Genomic DNA, 19550 nt, shown 5'->3' on the forward strand with positions numbered 1-19550 from the left:
TAGAATTCTTGCTTGCAGTAATTCTATTCCTGTAAAACTAGCTCCTGAAGTGTAGGATGGAAAGTATCCTGGCTGAGCGGTCGGAGAGGCTGGTTTAAAGCTCCAGTTGAATCCCACAGTGTGTAGATGGATCAAAATCATAGTTTGTGTCTACAAAACCGCAGCCTCCCTCCTGTAAACAAGTAATACTCAACATCTCTTCTGATATTTCAACAGCGTAGTCCAGAGGAACCACATGGCAATTCAGATAAGGAGGTGCATTTTCGAAAACATCAATTCTACCTTCAACACCGGTCGAAATGTTCACAAACGAAAGGATTGTTTGATCTCGGTGAGACTCGAATTAACAACCCCGACATTTATCGAGCCTGGAACTCATATAAGGACCGATTGCGCCGTTAGAGCCCGGTCACTCTGATCACCTGTCCCACTCTGCTGGAAAGAATCTTAAGGTGAGATTTCCTTACCTGTGGAAACGTGTCCTGTCCCCGTGATGAAACTAATATCTGCACTTTCACTTTCAGCTTCTTTCACATCCTCTGCTCCATCGCACTGCAATCGGGTTTTCTGTGAACAGGTCAAAATAAACATTGGCAGAAATTATGTCAGTGGTAAAATTCGAATCGAGAAACGCCCCAGACATTGAAACCAGCGATTTAAACCACCAGCTCACACTTCCACAAAACAAGGCATGTCTTTCAAGGTCTGTTTAATGATAATATAAATTAATTGAAGCTAATTGACCGTATTTGCCTGGTGATGGGTTGTTCCCCTGAGAGCAGAGAAGGTTCAGAGGAGATTTGATAGAAGTGTTCAAAGTCATGAAAGGTTTAAAGTTAATAAAGAGAAGCTGTTTTAATTGTCGAAATGGTCGGAAACCAGAGGTCACAGATTTGAGGTGATTGCAAAAGAACCAAAGGCGATATGAGGAAAAACTTAATGACGCAGCGAGTAGTTCTGATCTGGAATGCGCTGCTTGAAAGGATGGTGGAAGCAGATTCAATCGTGACTTGAAAAAGGAATTTGAAGGGGAAAAATACAGAGCACCGGGAAAGGGCCGGGGAATGGGACGAATTGGATTGCTCTTACAAAAAGCAGGCACGGGCTCGTTGAGCCCAATCGCCTCCTTCTGTGATTCGATGGACAGAAGCGGTCTGAATGAATGGGCGATCGGTTGTGGGTAACAGGGAAATTTTCGACTGGTTGTCCGGTTGTGTTAATGACGGCTCCTTGTTCTCGGATTATGTTTTTCATTTTGGACGTTTCACTGATTGATACGTGAGAGTTCCCCAGTTCAAATCCCAGAACCCTCCTGTTTCACTATTTCCAGTGAGGATTCATTCATTTCTTTCTCACATCTTTTCAGCGTTGCAGAAAGCAGCATTGAATTAATTCTCGAACATGTTTGAGGTCCAGAGGCCAGAATGCAGCCGGTTTATCGACGCAACACACACGGAGAGAGTAAAATGCCTCACGGCGGTGTGCAGATTGAAACTGAAGGTGAATTTATCCCAATTCAGGCGATCTCAGAGGTGCAGAACAAAAATGCGCCTTAATTGGTCGGGAAAACGAACCCTGTTCCCTCGCGTGGTAAGTGCAAATTCTACCAGTGAAACAGCAACGTTTGCTGTGTCCAATTGGAAACCTGTTCAAAACAACATATCATTTCACAAATCTCCTCTGAGCACCTTGCGCATTCTGATTTACAGCCCTGCATTACGAGCAATCGCTGCTTGTGATGGCCGAATGGTTAAGCCGTCACATCTAAAACTCGACGGGGTCTTTTGGTAAAACATTGGAATCCTGCTCGCGGCGCTATTGTTTACAGTTTTATTCAATGCTCAAATAAATATGAACTGGAGATAACGGGCCGCATTTCCTTCTCTCAGAGAGATCCTCCACCGCGGCAGAGCCTTTTAATTGGGAGCCCAATGGTCTCTTGCAAAATTTCAAGGTGCGTGAAGGAAACTTCACAATAATCCACAACTGGAGAATTGTGTCCAATTCTGGGCATCGCACTTTAGGAAGGATGTGAAGGCCTGTGGGGTGGCGCAGAAAAGATTTACTGGAATGGTTTCAGGGATGAGGGACTTCAGTTACGTGGATAGACTGGAGAAGCTGGGGTTGTTCTCCTTCGGGCAGGAAGGTTGAGAGGACATTTGACAGAAGTGTTCAAAATCATGACGGGTTTAGATAAAGTAAATAAACAGAAACTGCTCCCGTTGGCGGAAGAGTCGAGAATCAGAGGACATCGATTTACGGTGGTTGACCAAAGGAGATATGAGGAAAAACGTTTTAAATCAGCGAGTAGTTCTAATCGGGAATGCATCTCCTGAAAGGGTGATGGAAGCGGATTTAATCGTTAATTTCTAAAAGGAATTGGACAAGTATTTGAAGGAAATATATTTGCGGTCTACAGGGAAAGAACGGGGAAATGGGACGAACTGGATTGCTCTTAAAGAGATCCGGGGCAGGCTCAATGGGCCGAATGGCCTCCTTCTGTGCAGTAACGATTCTTTGAGTGTATGATTCCATCTCTCTCAAGCTTCATTTAAAATTCTTTTAACTTGATATTCAGGCTTATTTTCTATACTTTTATCTCTATCTCTCCCTGTCTCTGTCCCGCTCTGTTTTCCCCTGATGGACTTCTCAGGCTTCATTGAACGGCCAAAGCTCATCGAACCTGCGACACCAGCAGAGAACGCTAAAGATCGAAAGAATGAGACGGGAGGAAAAGTAAAGGACCAACCCAGATGATGAATTCGTAGCCAATGTCCACATATTGATGTCTCTTCGTCCTCATAGTGAAATTATCAGTACTTTTAGCCCAGTATAAAAACAAAGTCTTGTATTTATAAAGCGCTTTTCACGACATCAAGACGTCCCAAAGCGCTTTACAGCCAATGAAGTATTTTTGAAGTGTAGTCACTGTTATACTTGTGGGAGAGTGGATAATCTGCGGATGCCGAGACAGACAACAATGTAGCTACAGAGCAATTAATTCTGCAAAGTCTCACTTGATATTACAACTCGCACATTCGAAACGAATGTGGTAAAGAGAGGCTAATATTGTTGATATGAAATAGTTAATGTCCGTCTTCACATTGCCGTACATCGGAATAGAAAAAGTGATAGGATGGACAGAATGGTGGCCGATCGGCTGTGGGTGGCACCGAATTCTGCATTGGTTTCACCCCTCTGTTATCAGTGGCTCTTTGGTCTTCTGGTATGATTCTCGCTTTGGGGATTTGCTGATTGTTATGTGAGAGATCCCGGACGAGCCCTGCGGTGTTACCATTTATAGTTCAAAATCACTAATTGGCTTCTCACGTCTTGTCAGCCGTGTAGTCGGCAGGATTGTCTTAATTCCAGTGCATGGAGGACAGAATGCAGAGGTTCTGTCGACGACAATACACATGGAGAAAGGAAAATGTCTCAAGATGGTGTTCAAATTGAAGCTTAATGTAAACGTATCCGAATTCACATGACCTCATGAATGGAGAATGAAAAATGCTCGTCGATTGAGCGGTGGTCGAACTCGGGCCTCCCGCGCAGACAGCAAGAATTTGATCACTGAAATAACAAAGTCCGCACAGCAGCCGGTGGTCTGCGCTCAGTTCGAAACCTGTCTAAAAGAACATACAGTCTCAGAGTTCTCCTGTCATAACCTTCTTCATTCTCTTCTGCAGCTGTGTCGGATTTGTCGCTTGCAGCAGCGATGACCCAATGATTAAGGCGTTAGACTTGCAATGTGATTTTCCAACCCAGCTTCGACGCAACACACGTGGAGAATGGAAAATATCTCAAATGGTGCGCAGATTGAAGCTGAGGGCGAATGTCGCACAATTCACGCGATCGTATGAATGGAGAATGAAAATAATCCGAAACGAACCGGAAATCGAACCCCGGTTTCTCACGTGATAAATGAGAATTCTATCACCGAGACAGCAAAGTCAGCACATTAACAAGCTGCAAGTTTCCAGTTGGAAACCTGTCTGAGAGAACAAAGTGTCACAGCTCTCGTGTGATAACCCTACGCATTCTGATTTATCGCTGTGCATGATCGATGTTTGCCGCTGCGATGGCCGAGTGGTTAAGGCGTTGGACTTGAAATCCAATGGGGTTTCCCTGCACAGGTTCGAATCCTGTTCGCAGCGCTACTTTTTAAAGTTTGTTCAGTGTTCAAATTAATCAGAACTTGAACGAACGGACCTTGTTCGCTCCCTCAGAGAGGTGCTCCATCGCCAACGACGCTTTTAACTCGGAGCCCAATGATCTCTTGCAAAATTGCAAGACACGTGAAGGAATCTCTCCCAAGCTCCATTCTAAATTCTGCTCGTTCGCAAAACTTGACATTTATACAATTTATTTCTGTGTTTTAATCTCTCCCTGTCTCTGTCTCTTGACTTTGCCTGTTTTCTCCTGATGGACTTCTCAGGCATCGTGAACAGCGAAGAATGATGGAACCTGCAACACCAGCAGAGAAGGTTAAAGATGGAAAGACTGAGACGATAGGAAAAGAAAAGGTGCAACCCAGCTGATGAATTCGTAATTAATGTCCACACGTTTATTTTTCTTCCCCTCACAATGAAAAAATCAGCAATTTGAGTACAGTACACTTATGGTAGAGTGTATAATATGCGGATGTTGAGACCGACAATCGAACCTTTGCCGTGGTGATGAAAGCGCCGAATCCTAAACACTAAACCCCAAGGAAACGATGAAAATTCTTTGCTGCGAACAAGCAGAGGAACGCGGCCTTTCCGACTTGGCCCTTTGTAATTCAGGTCATTTTCCTGCCAGACAAACTGCTCGCACAAAATGGCATTTTCTGTTCGAAATAATATCGCGACAGAGGTGATGTTCAGGCAATGACATCACCAAGTGCAAGTAGGCATGTGCATGAAATGGAAAGTGAGGTAAAATACGACCACAAGCTGCTGATGGACATGTTTCCGTTTCCAAAATTCACGCACCGAATGCAGCTCCTGGGAAAGCTGCAAGGTCACGCAGGTCCATCGTGAATCATTTGAAGCAACTGAAAGTTTAAAGTGGCATCTCCTGCTGCTTCTGTGGGGAGTGAGAGAGAGGCACTGTCGGTATTTGCGTACAGTTTGATTTTGCACAGAACTGCACAGAGAAACAGCAAATATACCGGGGCTGTGAGATGTTCTATATTATTCATATTTAGCCACAGGAATATCCGCAGTCAGAAGCTGAAAAGAAGGAGAGATAAGAGGCCTGAGAATAAACACAGAGCTGAATGAATCATGAAAGAGCGAAAGAAAAAATGTCATCAGTTCCACTTTGTCTCGTGCGCAATCTTGGGAGCTCCCCAATGGCCTGGTGGTGAGAATTCGGTACTCTCACCGCCGCGAGGTTCGATTCCCAGTCAGGGAATTAACTTTAAAAAGAGTTATGAACTTCTTAAATTAATTACATGAAGCTAATTGAATCATGTTCGCAGTTGAATCCCTGTTTTAATCACCATGAATCAATCGATAACTTTCTATTTCAGACTGAAGGCGATGTTGACGTGGTTACCGAGAGACAGTCAAAACTTTAATAAGATTTTTATGCTTTGAATGTGATGATTTTTTTTCATTTTATAGACTGCATCTTAAGAGTGGGATTAAAAACGCAGTGGAGTCGTTGTTAAATTTAACATTAACTGGCAATTGTCGCTCTTTATCACAGGAACGCCCGAACTGGTTCTCCGATCAAGATGAAAGTAACGCAACGAGGAACATCTGATACAACACGAAAGGCATCGGGCTATGACAAAAAATCCCCACCGTTTTGCTTTTCCAAAATAAAGGGTGTGAAATTTATTCTCTGAACATAGGAACAGTCTGGTCTCACTCACTACAGAAATCTCCATGTCACAGCGAACCAGCTCTCCTGCTGCGAATGCGGCCTCCCTTCGGGCCTTTCGGGGTTTGTCTGTCAAGGAGAATTGTAATTACCGTGAAGCCAATGTTCCATTCCTTTATATGATTCATGTGCCTGATTCCCGACCGCAGGGTAAATGGTGGAATATCAGCCCTGCTCAGCTGGCAATGATTCCGGTACATTTTCTTGATTCCAAAACATGCGTTGAAACCCTGGAACTTTGAGGCGATGAATCCTGAGGATAAAATAAAATAAGGGCTCGAACCATCAAACTTTCACGCGAACGGATAACACCGCCGAGAACAGGTGAAGAGATCACCTGCTAAACCAATAATTCACTGGGCTAAACTTTGAGTTTGTAGCGACCAATATAACAACTGCCTGCAGTCAGTGAAAAATGAATAGTTGAAACTTGCAGGAGTGAAAATCCAACAAGCCGGCCTTCACTCTTAAACCAGCAACTATGAAGAAAAACACGCCGCACAAATACTCGATTTCAGTGCGGTGACACTGGGCCAGAGTAAAGCTCAGTTAATATGATTGCCGAGTTGCTGGAGGGTGGATTTGGAACTCCTGACCGATTGCACCACGCATTTTCCAGATCTGCTTGGATCACCAATCCCTTCACTTCATCACTTACAGGGACAATTCGATTCTCGGTTTCTTTTCCCTGACGATTGATTAAATTTTACAAATTGGAAGCGATCAATATCAAAGCGAAACACGCGACCGACATGCTCACAGATACAAAGCGGACACACTCTGCTTCAGTGAGATGAACGTCAAGAGCGATTTCACGGTCGAATGTAATGGCTAACAAAATTCATTCAACGAAAGTTCAGGTCGTTGAGGAGCCTTTAAAGTCCTGATTGTTTCCATTGAACTTCTTCCCAAAGCGTTTGAGATTCATGTGGGACGATTTGGGGACGTTATTTCCTTTTATGTAAAAGTTTCAGCCGCAGTTCAAGATCACAATTCCTGGGACCACTGCTGTTCACAATTTATCGGTGCTGGGACCACTGTTCACAATTTATCGGTGCTGGGACCACTGTGCACAATTTATCGGTGCTGGGACCACTGCTGTTCACAATTTATCGGTGCTGGGACCACTGTGCACAATTTATCGGTGCTGGGACCACTGCTGTTCACAATTTATCGGTGCTGGGACCACTGTTGTTCAAAATTTACATTCATGATTTGGACACGGGAATCGGAAGTACAATTTCAAAATTTAGGGAGGACACCTAATTGCGAGCTGTAGTTAATACAAAGGAAAAATGCGAAAAATAAAGGAAGACATTAGTAAAATTGCAGAATGGGCGTGTAAATGGCAAATTAATTACAATATTTGTTGTGTACTCCCTTGCCTTTTTGCCCCCCCCCCCCCCGACTAAATGCATTACCTCACACTTCTTCAGATTGAATTGCATTTGCCACTTTTCTATCCACCTGTCCGTTCTATGGATATCTTCCTGCAGTCTACAGCTTTCCTCCTCACTATCAACCACAGGACCAATTTTTGTATCATCTGCAAATTTCTTAATCATGCCCCCTACATTTCAGCCTAAATCAATGATCTGTACCATGAAAAGCAGGGACCGAGTACGAAGCCGCATGGAACCCCACTCGAAACAGCCTTCCAGTCACAAAAGCACCCGTCGACCACAACCGCTTGCTTCCTGCTACTCAGCCAATTTTGGATTCAACTTGCCAATGTCCCTTGGATCCAATGGGCTTTTACATTTTTGACCAATCTGCCATGTAGGACTTTGCCAAAAGCCTCGCTAAAATCCATATAGACTACATCAATCGCGCTACCCTCATCAATCCTCCTTGATACTTCCTCAAATAATTCAATTCAAACGACCTTCCCTTCACAAATCCACACTGACTGTCCTTGATTAATCCGTGCCTTTCTAAATGACGATTCATACTTTCCGTCAGAATTGTGCTCCATAATTTACCCACCATCGAGTTTAGGCTGACTGGCCTGTATTTACTCGATCTATCCCTTTTCCCCTTTTTAAACAATGGTACAACGTTAGCAATCATCAAATCCTCCTGCACGACAACTTTTGCCAGGGTGGATTGGAAAATGATGGTCAGAGCCGACGCTTTTTCCTTCCTTGCTTCTGTTAACATCCTGGGATATATTTCATCTGGGCCTGGAGATTCAGGTGGAGCGATTTGAGGACTTATTTTTCCTATTTGCAAACGTTTGTACCGCAGGTCAAGATCATAATTCGAGGTCCAAATTTGGACGAGTTCCGACTTTGAACCTCAAATCGTGAATTATGCCCCCACCACAACGAGCCCAGAAACAAGAACGTGTCCTTAAATTAACGTGTACTAGGCACATTCTATGAGAGGTCTGTCTGGACAATGAAAGGGCGTTTTTGAACAGTCATCTTGCTATCCGTTTCCTCCTGAAACCTGAAAAAAGACAAACACCACAGTGTTATTTTGTCGCTTAATTCCACAAATTAGGTAAAATAATAAGCTGTACAAGGCACTGCTGGGAGTTGAACCCAGGATTTCCTGTTTACTAGACAGATGCTTTAACCAGCTAAACCACAGCGCCAATTGATGATGCAGTAGCCCCACCTCCTCGCACTAATATCTATCAGCGACACTTCACTATTGGGGGTTCAGGCCGTTTCATCTCTGTCCATTTCGCTTGTCCGTTTCCCTGTGCATTCCGACACTGACTGGATTTCTCGCTGTGTTTATCTTTGTGTATCCATCAGTGCGTTGATACACGGATGATTATGTGTGATTGTATTTGTTACATTACATAAATTAGGGCTTCAGACAATTCTCGCTCTGACATTGGAGAACTATTGAGCCGAACTTTACAGCGAAGTGTTGTTTATTGTGGTGCTGAAACTAAAAAATCGTAAGAGAAGCAAAAAGGGAAAAGGAGAGAAACTTGTGAGGGAAAATGAGGACAACTCTCAACGTTTTTACAAGTATATTAAGAGAGAGAAAGGAGGCTTAGAGTAACTTGGGCCGCTTAAAAACAGATGGAGGTGATATTGTAATTGAAAATCAGGAAATGGCAGTTGCTCAATTTTTACTTTGCATCAGTTGTCACAGAAATGGATGAGGCTAAAAGCAGAGACACGAGGAAAACTGTTAATAAATCAAGGGGATTCGTATAAGTAAAATAACGGCAATGGAGAAAATAATTAGGCTGAAGATAGACAAATCTCCAGGACCTGATGTTTACCATCCCAGGGATTAAAAGGAACAGGTGAAGAAATTGTGCATGCTTTCGTCATGATTGATCAAAACTCTCTTGATTCGGGAATTGTTATTTAACGAAGAGCATCTGGATTGGAGGCTTCTGTTTGAGAAAGATCTCGAAGTGATAATTGAGAGACCGAAAATAAAGCTGTTTGGCAGGAGCGCTGATGCTGTCGGTTGTTCGCTGCTCTCGTTTTGCACAATTGTTAAGCGTGCGTTACTTATTTACAGCAGTATGGGCTCCAGAAATGACCAGGTTGTGAGTTCGAGCGTCTTCTAAAACAATCAAACCTTTTGCTCCGAACATTTTGACCGGAGTTCAAGGTACAACTGGTATGTTCAATAACGCATCTACTTCTTAGTTTTCCCATGTGGGCTCTTGGGTTCCTCTGGTCCACCGTCTTGCAATAGCAGGTGCGAGTTTATTTGTTCATCGGGAGAGAGGGGGCTTTTAGCGGCAGCTCATATGGCAAAGGTGCCGTTACGAGATCTTTAAATCTGAAGAACCAAACAAGCAATTCTTCTTTTCGTTAAGCCGATATTCATCGGTTGGAAGTGTCGTGTGGGGAAAATTTCGAAGGGAAATATTCTGCCTGGTGTCACTGTGTAACGGGTGAAATTATTCAGCTTACAGATGTTAATACGCTGAAAGGTCGAGATGCCTTTTCCAACTCCCGTGTGGGACAAGTTCAGCTTTTGAGCCGCTGGGTAAAGTGTGATTTTAATTGCTGCTAACGAATGACAAGACATTTGGCACAAACAAGAAGAATTGTAAACTCACGAGTTCACTGCCCATGTTTCTTACATCATGTTCAACAGGAACAAGGATTCTCCTCAACACAATACTGAGAATTGTATAAAACGGACCTCACCCTTGCTCGCCGGCTGCAGGGATGATTCAGAGACCTCCCATGAATACTTACGATGGGAGCTTATGTAGTATCGAGCCTGGGTAGCTCAGTCGGGAGAGCATCAGACTAAAGTGGGTGGTGAGATGATGGTTCAGCCTGTAACTCCCTATCCAGGCTCCAAATTGCTGAACAGCTGGCAAGCTGTGTCTTTGCAGCGGGACCTGCGATGTGTTGTCAAAGCTTCGGTATTATCTTGTATCCCAGGGATGGGCAGTAATGTGCTGTCTGAGGCGGTTCCCGATCAGGAATTCAACTTCTACAAAATACTTTATTTTATTAGTTCACTGTATTAACTTGTCAAAATGATTAAACACTGTAAAAAAGACGAATACTTGTTCAAATCGTCATTAATCAACCAGTAACTTTCTGTTTCCGGCTGAAAGAAATGCTATTTTTTTTTATGCGCTCATTCACCAGGCCGAAATTAGGGAGTTCAGAAGGGAAGTGAAAAAGGAAATGAGAGGCAAAGAGAAATATAACTACAGACTGACGGTCAACATAAAAGGGAATCCAACAGTTTTCGACAGGCATGTAAACATTCAACGGGTAGTAAGGGGAGGGGAGAGGCCGATTAGGCACGATAAAGGAGATCTACTCATGGAGGCAGAGGGGATGGCCGAGGTACCAAATTAGTACTTTGCATCTGTCTTTACCAAGAAGATGCTGCCAGAGTCTCAGCAAAAGAAGGTATCGTTAAGATACTGGATGGTCTAAAAATTGAAAAAGAAGAGGCACTTGAACGGCTGGCTGTACTTGAAGTGGATAAACCACCAGGTCCGGATGGGATACATGCTAGGTTACTGAGGGAAGTAAGGGTGGAAATTGCGGAGGTACTGGCCATAATCTACCAACATCCTTCGATATGTGGGTGGTGCCAGAGGACTGGAGAATTGCAAAGGTTACACCCTTGCCCAAAAAAGGGTGTACGATTAAACCCAGCAACTATAGGCCAGTCAGTTTAACCTCAGTGGTGGGGAAACGTTTCGAAACGATAACCCGGGATAGAATTAACAGTCACCTGGACGAGGGTGGACTGATTAGGGAAAGGCAGCACGGATTTGTTAAAGGCAAATCGTGGTTAACTAACCTGTAAGAGTTTTTTGATGAGGTAACAGAGAGGATAGATGAGGGCAATTCAGTTAATGTGGTGTATATGGACTTTCAAAAGGTGTTTGATGAAGTGCCGCATGGTAGGCGAATCATCAAGATTGCGGCCCATGGAATAAAGGGGGCAGTAACAACATGAATTCAGAATTGACTAAGAGCAGGAAACAGAGATTACTGGTGAACGGTTGTTTTGCGAACTGGAGAGAGTTGTACAGTGGTGTTCCCCAGGGATCAGTGCTGGGACCACTGCTTTTCTTGATATATATTAATAACTTGGACTCGAGTGCACAGAGCACAATTTAAAATTTGCAGGTGAAACAAACTTTGGAATGGTCGTAAACAGTGATGAGAATAGTGATAGACTTCAAAAGATGTAGATAGGCTGGTGGCATGGGCGGAGACGTGGCAGATGAAATTTAATGCAGAAAAATGAGAAGTGATACATTTCGGTTGGAAGAACGAGGAGAGGCAATATAAACTCCAGGGCACAAATGTAAAAGCGGCACAGGAACAAAGAGGGGTTTATGTGTACAAATCGTTGAATGTGGCAGGGCAGATTGAGAAAGCGGTTAAAAAGCATACGGGATCCTGGGCTTTATAAATAGATGTATAGAGTACAAAAGTATAGCTGTCATGATGAAATTTTATAACACACTGGTTTGAACACAACTGAATTATTGTGTCCGGTTCTGGACATGGCACTTCAGGAAAGATGTGAAGGCCGTAGAGGGGTGCAGATCAAAAATACTAGCATAATTCCATGGATGAGGGACTTTAGTTACGTAGATAAGCAAGAGAATCTGGGGTTGTTCTCCTTGAAACAGAGACGGTTTTGTAGAGATTTGATAGAGGTATCCAAAATCATGAAGTGTCTGGACAGAGGATATGGAGAGAAACTGTACCTATTGGCGGAAGGATCAAGAACCAGAGGACAGAGATTTAAGGTGATTGTCAAAATAACCAAAGGTGACATGAGGAAAAACTTTTTTACACAGCGAGAGGTTCGGATCTGGACTGCCCGAGCGTACGATGGAGGCAGATTCAATCATGGCCTTCAAAGGGGAACTGGATAAGTACTTGAAAGGAAAAATAATGCAGGGCTTCGGGGATAGTTTCTAGCTGGATTGCTCTTGCAGAGAGCTAGCACGGACTCGATGGCGCGAATGGCCTCTTTCCGTGCTGTAACATTTCTATGATTCAATTCTATGTGTAGGATGCAATGCAAAGGGAACAGAGCGCGCCACAAATCGACACGACTCTCAGTATCCTCCCAAGCAATGTAGTTTAAGAGCAGCTAATTCTGAAACGTCTTACTCGATAACTCAAGTCGTGGACTCGAAAGCAATTTGGTAAAGGGAGGCTAATATTGGTGAATGGAAATAGTTGGTGTACAACTTGATATTGCTGTCCACCCGAATAGAAAACGAGATTGGATGGACAGAAGTGGTCTGAAAGGATGGCCGATCGGCTGTGAGACGCAACGAACATTTACACTGGCTGCACATCTAAACTAACAGCGGCTCGTTGGTCTAGGGGTATGATTTTTCGCTTAGGGAGTTTCATTGCGTGATATGCGAGAGGTCCCGGGTTCAAATCCCGGACGAGCTCTCATGTGTTTATCTTTTCAGTGAAAAGTTACCAATTGGCTTCTCACATCTTTTCAGTTTTGTTGTTTGGAGAACTGAATTGTGGCCAGAGGATGTTTGAGCTCCAGTGGACTGAATGCCGAAGTTTCGTCGGCGCAACACACATGAAGCAAATAAAATGTCTCAAGATGATGAGGAGATTGAAACTGAATTTGGATTTTTCCCAATTCAGGCGGATATTCGATGACGGGATAGAAAGGCACATATCCAAGTTTGCCGATGACACCAAGATGGGCAGCATTGTAAGCAGTGCAGATGAAAGCATAAAATTACAGAGAGGCATTAATATAATAAATGAATGGGCAAAATTGTGGCAAATGGTTCTGAATTTCGTCAAGTGTGAGGTCATCTGCTTTGGACCTAAAAGGATAAATCAGAGTACTTTCTAAATGGTGAAAAGCTCGAAACAGTGGAGGTCCAAAAAGACTGAGGGGCCCATGTACATAGATCATTAAAATGTCATGGACAGGTAGAAAAATAATCAAAAAGGTTAATGGAATGTTGGTCTTTATATCTAGACGACCAGAATACAAGGAGATAGGCATTATGATACAGCTGTACAAAGATCTGTTTGTACCACACCTGGAGTATTGTCTTCAGTTCTGGGCAACGCACCTTCGGAAGGATACATTGGCTTTGAAGGGAGTGCAGCGTCGATTTACTAGAGTGCTACCTGGACTCCAAAGTTTAAATTACGCGGAGAGATTACATAAACTCGGGTTTGCCTCGAAATAAGTACATTAAGTGCTGATTTGATCGAACATTTAAAAATATTAAGGGGGACTGATGGGGTAAACAGAAAAAAAAATATTTTCGCCCGTTAGCGTGTCTAGGACTCGGGGACAGAGCCGAAACATTAGGGTCAGGACTTTCAGGCGTGAAGTTGGAAAACACCTCTGCAAGCAAAGGGAGGCAGAAGTTTGGAACTCTCTTCCACAAACGGCAGTTGATGCGAGCTCAACTGTCAATTTTAAGACTGAAATTGATAGATTTTTGTTGACCAAAGGCATTAAGGATATGTGACTAAGGCGATAATATGCAGTTAGGTTACATATCAACCAGGATCACACTGAATTGCGCAACAGGCTCGAGGGGCGAAATGGTATACTTTTGCTCCTCAGCTCCTCATTGTTGCAGAGTGATCCTGCATTGTATTGGGAATCGAACCAAGGTCTCCAGCGTAACAGGTAAGAATTCAACCCCTGCACAACCAATGCGCGCGTTTGCAACAGCAGCATGTGTCCATTTGGAATCCGATCTGAATGAACATGCCGTTGACAGCTGCGTTGGACTCAAAATTCAATTGAGGTTTTCCTGCCCAGGTTTGAATTCTGCTCGCAGAGCTACTGTTCAAAGATCACTTCAGTGCTGAAATAGATTAATTGGAGTTAATTGACCGCATTTATCTCTCTCCCAGAATGAGAGATTCTCCAGCGAGGCCTATGATTTTAACGTGTGTCCAATCTTCTCTTGCAAGAGTTCAAGACCCAAGAAGGAATCTCTCCCAATCTGTAACTTAAATTCTGCTATTTTGCAATACCTGACATTTATACTCTTCATTTTCTTTGCATGCATCTCTCCATCTCTCCATGTCTCTGTCTCTTGTCTCTCTGTGTTGTCCACAATGGACTTCTCAGGCTTCCTTGAACGGCGATGGCTGATCTAACCTTCAACAATAGCAGAGAAGGGTAAAGAAAAAAAAGACTGAGACAGCAGGAAAAGGAAAGGTGCAAGCTAGCTGATAAATTCGTAGCTAATGCTTCCACATTCATGGCTCTTCGCTCTCATAGTGAATGAAAGCAGCAATTTGAGTAAAGTATACTTCTGGTGGAGTGTAAACTATGACGATGCCGAGACAGACGACAATGTCGTTTCAGAGCAATTCATTCTGTAAAGTGTTACTTGATAATACAAGTCGTACATTCAAAACAAATTTGATAAAGAGAGGCTAATATTGTTGATATGAAATAATTAGTGTAGAACCTGATATTGCTCTGCATCGTATATCGTACAAGAAAGCGAGTTTGGATGGCCATAGTGTTCTGAAAGGATGGCAGATCGGCTGCGTGGCAGCGAAATTTTACAGTGGCTGCACGGCTCTGTTGCCAGTTGATCTTTGGATCTGATTCTCGCTCAGGGAGTTTTACTGGCTCAAATCCCGGATGACCCCTGTTGTGTCCCCGTTTTTGGTCAAAAATCACCAATTGGCTTCTCACATCTTTTCAGCGATGTAAAAGGCAGGTTTGACTAATCTCCAGCAGAGCTTGTTTGAGCACCAGAGGACAGAATGCAGAGGGTTTGTTCACGAAACACACGTAGGCGAAATGAAGATAATCTTTCAAGAAGTTGTACAGATTGAAGCCGGCACATGAATTTATCCCAATTCAGGCGATCTCATGGGTACAGGATACAAAAGGGTAAAGGAAGCTGCATTGTCCCGGAACCAATCCCTGGTTTCCCGCCGGCAGGCGAGGATTCCACACTGAGCCACCAATGCACACACGGCTGCAGGCTGCACGTGTAGCGTTGGATACGTGTCTAGAACATGCAGTTTGACAAAGTTCCTGTGAGAAGCCTGCGCAGTCTGCTCTACAGCCGCGTGCTATCTGTGGGTGACCAAACGAGTGGGTCAAGCATGGCCTTGAAATTCACTCGGGGTTCGAAATCACTTCACACCGCCACTGTGAAATGCTCAAATAAATAAGAGCTGTAGTTACCAGGCAGTGTTTACTTCTCTCAGAAATAAAGTTATAATCCAGCCCGACATACACCTCTAAGATTTCACGACATTCGACGAATTTCCTTTAAGCTGCAGCTTAAATTCTGCTCAATCACAGAATTGGAGATTTCTACTATTTTTCTTTGCATGGATCTCTCTATCTCTGTCTGCGTTTCTTCACTTTCGGTGTTGCTCCCCAATGGACTTATCCGGCTTCCTTCAATGGCCAGGTCTGGAAACCCGGGATGGGAAAAGGCTGTCGGTTCTTCGTCCAATTGTTGGATTTCGACGGGATGAGTTTTGCTATTTTCCGTCTCCGTTTTCGGAAAATATAAACCTCGATGGGATTTCCCCTCCTCGGGTCCCGTCACGTTCGGGTAATGGGAATGAACCCGATCTATCACTCGGTCTTAATATCTGTATTCTCATTGTTTAACAATAAAATTACAGTTATTTTCAGAGCACATTTTAGAAATTAACACATAACAGACTTATTCGAAAACTAGAAGCACGTGGGATTAAAGGGCCGGTGGTAACGTGGGCAAGTAATAGGCTGAGGGATAGGAGGCAGAGATTCGTGGTGAACGGATGTTTTTCTGACTGGGGAGAAATATGCAGTGGTATCCCCCAGGGATCGGGGTTTGGATTATTGCTTTTCTTGTTATATATAAATGACTTGGATGTGGGAATAGGGAGTACAATTTCGAAGTTTGCGGATGATATAAAAGTTGGCAACGTAGTAAATAATGAGCAAGATAATCGCAGACTTCAGGGTGACATTGGCAGACTGGTGAAATGGGAAGTCACGTGACAGATTCCATGGAGCGGCAGTATAATCTGAATGGAACAATTTGTGGGGGATTGCAAGAGCAGAGGGACCTGGGGGTTCATATTCGGAAAACTGGGCAAGTTGATAAGGTGGTTAAGAAAGCGTATGGGATACTTCGCTTTGTAAATAGGGGCATTGAATATAAAAAAAAAAGGAAATCATACGAATCCTGACAAATCATTTCTTCGGCCTCAGCTGAAGTATATTGTACAGATCTGGGCACCACACTTTAGGATGAAAAGGCATTGAAGAGGATTCAGAGCAGGTTGACCTGGATGATACCAGTGATGAGGGACTTCAGTTATATGGAGAGATTGGAGAAGCTGGGATTATTCTCCTCACAGCAGAGATGGTTAACGGGAGACCTAATAGAGGTATTCAAAATAATGAGGGGTTTTGAAAGAGCAAGTAGGGAGTAACTGTTTCCTCTGGCAACTGGGTCGGTAACCGGAGATCACAGCTTTAAAATAATTGGCACAAGAACTAGAGGGGATTTCAGGAGAATTATTTTCACACAGAGGGTTGTTAAGATCAGGAACGCACTTCCTGAAAGGATGGTGGAAGCCGATTCCATGGGATCATTCAAAAGGCAATTGGACATAATTGAAGAGGATTCATTTGCATGATTATTTGGAAAAATCTGGGGTGTGGGTCTAATTTGGACAGGTCTTCGAAAAAGCCGACACTGGCACGACGGCTGAATGGCCTCCTTCTGTGCTGTAAGATTCTATGATTCGATGATTACCTGACTGACTGAACAACTACCGGGCCGTGTGTCAGAATCAATGACTGTGACTGACTGTCTGCCCATTTATGGCCACATTTCTGTGTTCCTGCCTTCGCTCTGTGTCGCAGGCCTGTCTCTGTCCCTTAGGATCACAACACACCCACAAGCTTCACGACTGAACGCAGGTTTGGTCAGTCTGTCCTCGCAGGTCCTTCGGAAGCTAATGATTTTGAACTGAATTATTTTTCCTGAGTGACTTGTGAAGCTTTGTTCAGTGATATGTTTGAGAAAGAGAACGGAGGAAATAGTTAGTGTGCAACTCGACATTTCTCTACATCGGAATAGAACACGTGATTGGATGGATAGAAGAGGTCTGAAAGGATGGCCGATCGGCTGTGGGTGGCACCGAATTCTGCAGTGGCTGCAGTGGTTCATTACCGGTAATGAAAATGAGGTAATATACTACCACAAGCTGCCGCTGAAAATCATTCAATTTCCCAAACTTGACCCACCGAATCAAATGAAGCTCCTGGGAAAGCTACAAGACAACGCCGGTCTATCGGGCATCGTTTGAAGCAACTGGCAGTTTAAAGTGGCATCTACAGCCATGCAAGTACTGCCACGTACCGCTGCGATCGCCGAGTGGTTGAAGCGTTAAATTCAAGATCAAATGGAGTTTTCCTTCGCAGGTTTGATTTCTGCTCGCTGAATTATTGTTTAAAGATCCGTTCAATGCTCAAATGAATGAACTGGATCTAACTCACTTCATTTATCTCTCTCAGAGCATGAGAGATACTCGAACGTGGCCGGCGCTTTTAATTGGGTGCCCAATGTACTCTTGCAAAATTCAAATACACAAGAAAGAATCTTGCCCAATCTGCAACTAAAATTCTGCTACTTTGCAGAACCACCCATTTATAAGCGACTTTATTTAGATGAATCTCACTATCTCTCCTTGTCTCTTGTCTCGATGTTGTCCCCTGATGGACTTCTCAGGCTTCCTGGAACGGTAAAGGCTGATCGAACCTGCAACACCAGCAGGGAAAGGTGAAGGAAAAAAAAGATTGAGACGGTCGGAAAAGTAAAGGTGCAACCCAGCTGATAAATTCGTAGCTAATGTCTCCACATTTTTGTCTCTTCGCCTTCACAGTGAAAGGAAACAGCAATGTGAGTAAAATATACTTATGGTAGCTTGTATACTCTGACGATGCCGAGACAGATGCCAATGTAGCTTCAGATTAACTAATTCTGAAAAGTATTATTTGAAGAAACAAGTCGTACATTGTAAACGAATTTAGTAGAGAGGCTAATATTGGTGACTGGAAATAGGTAGTGTACAACTTGATATTGCTGCAAATAGGAATAGAAAACGAGATTGGGTGGACAGAAGCGGTTGGAAAGGATAGCCGATCGGCTGAAGACTATGGTGAAATTTTAGACCGGCTGCAGGGCTTTCTAGCAAGGGGCTCGTTGGTCTAGGGGTATGATTCTCGCTTTGGGCGTTTTTCTAATGGAATATGCGAGAGGTCCCGGGTTCAAATCCCGGACGAGCCCTGTTGTCTCACTGCTTTTTAGTGAAAAGTCACCAATTGGATTCTGACATCTTTGCAGTTGTTCGAATTGAATTATATTTGAGCTCCAGAGGACAAAGTGCAGAAGTTTCCAAGGCGCAACACACACGGAGTAAATAAAATGTCTCAAGATGATGTGGAGATTGAAGCTGAATGTGAATTTACCCCAATTTAGGCGGTCTCATTGATATTAGATGACGGGATGGAGAACCACATATCCAAGTTTGCCGATGACACAAAGACAGACAGAATTATAAGCAGTGTGGATGGAAGAATGAGATTACAGAGAGATATCACGAGATTAAGTGAATGGGCAAAACTGCGGCAAATGGATTTCAACGTAAGCAAGTTTGAGGCCGTCCACTTTGGACCTCAAAAAGATAGATCTGAAAACATATTAATGGATGTTACTCCAAAAAATTGACCACATGACATTTTGTGTGGATTCGCTTGTTTCTCAAGTCTGCTGAACTTTTAAAAGTTACCAAAATATTGCAATAGGAACCTTATGGCCCGTACGAGGATCAATCCCGCGACCTTGGCGTTATTAGCACCACGCTCTAACCAACTGAGCTAACCGGCCATGTATACATCTTAGCTTTATGGGCTTACCCGCGTGTTGGGTAGTTTGTGTTTATTTTTACACCATCTGACAGGGTTTTACAACGAATATTGAATAAATCACATCCCTTAAACATTGTTACTTGTTTCTGTATATACTGTCGAGGATGTAGATCAAAATTAACAAACAAAGAGCACTTTAATGTAATAAATTAAATTCCGATCAATATTATTTTACTAACAATGAACAGCCCATCCATAAAACACTGCCCCGCTATAAAACCTGTGGGCAGGACCCTGAGCTGCTTTGAAAATGATATCACCGCAACGTGATTCGATCA

General features: G+C 43.5%; 4 non-coding genes across 4 annotated transcripts; 2 read left to right on the forward strand and 2 right to left on the reverse strand.

The window, feature by feature from the left end:
* Window positions 1-4075: 4075 nt before the first annotated feature.
* trnas-uga (transfer RNA serine (anticodon UGA)) lies at window positions 4076-4157 on the forward strand. Its single transcript has one exon. It is a non-coding gene; the product is annotated as a tRNA-Ser (tRNA).
* Window positions 4158-8399: 4242 nt separating this feature from the next.
* trnat-agu (transfer RNA threonine (anticodon AGU)) lies at window positions 8400-8473 on the reverse strand. The gene has a single exon. It is a non-coding gene; the product is annotated as a tRNA-Thr (tRNA).
* A 10068-nt stretch (window positions 8474-18541) lies between these two features.
* trnap-ugg (transfer RNA proline (anticodon UGG)) lies at window positions 18542-18631 on the forward strand. The gene is given in 2 exon segments: window positions 18542-18577; window positions 18596-18631. It is a non-coding gene; the product is annotated as a tRNA-Pro (tRNA).
* A 526-nt stretch (window positions 18632-19157) lies between these two features.
* Window positions 19158-19231, reverse strand: trnai-aau (transfer RNA isoleucine (anticodon AAU)). The gene has a single exon. It is a non-coding gene; the product is annotated as a tRNA-Ile (tRNA).
* Between the last annotated feature and the right edge of the window lie 319 nt (window positions 19232-19550).

This window comes from Heptranchias perlo, chromosome 20, assembly GCF_035084215.1.
Source record: "Heptranchias perlo isolate sHepPer1 chromosome 20, sHepPer1.hap1, whole genome shotgun sequence".
NCBI lineage: Eukaryota > Metazoa > Chordata > Chondrichthyes > Hexanchiformes > Hexanchidae > Heptranchias > Heptranchias perlo.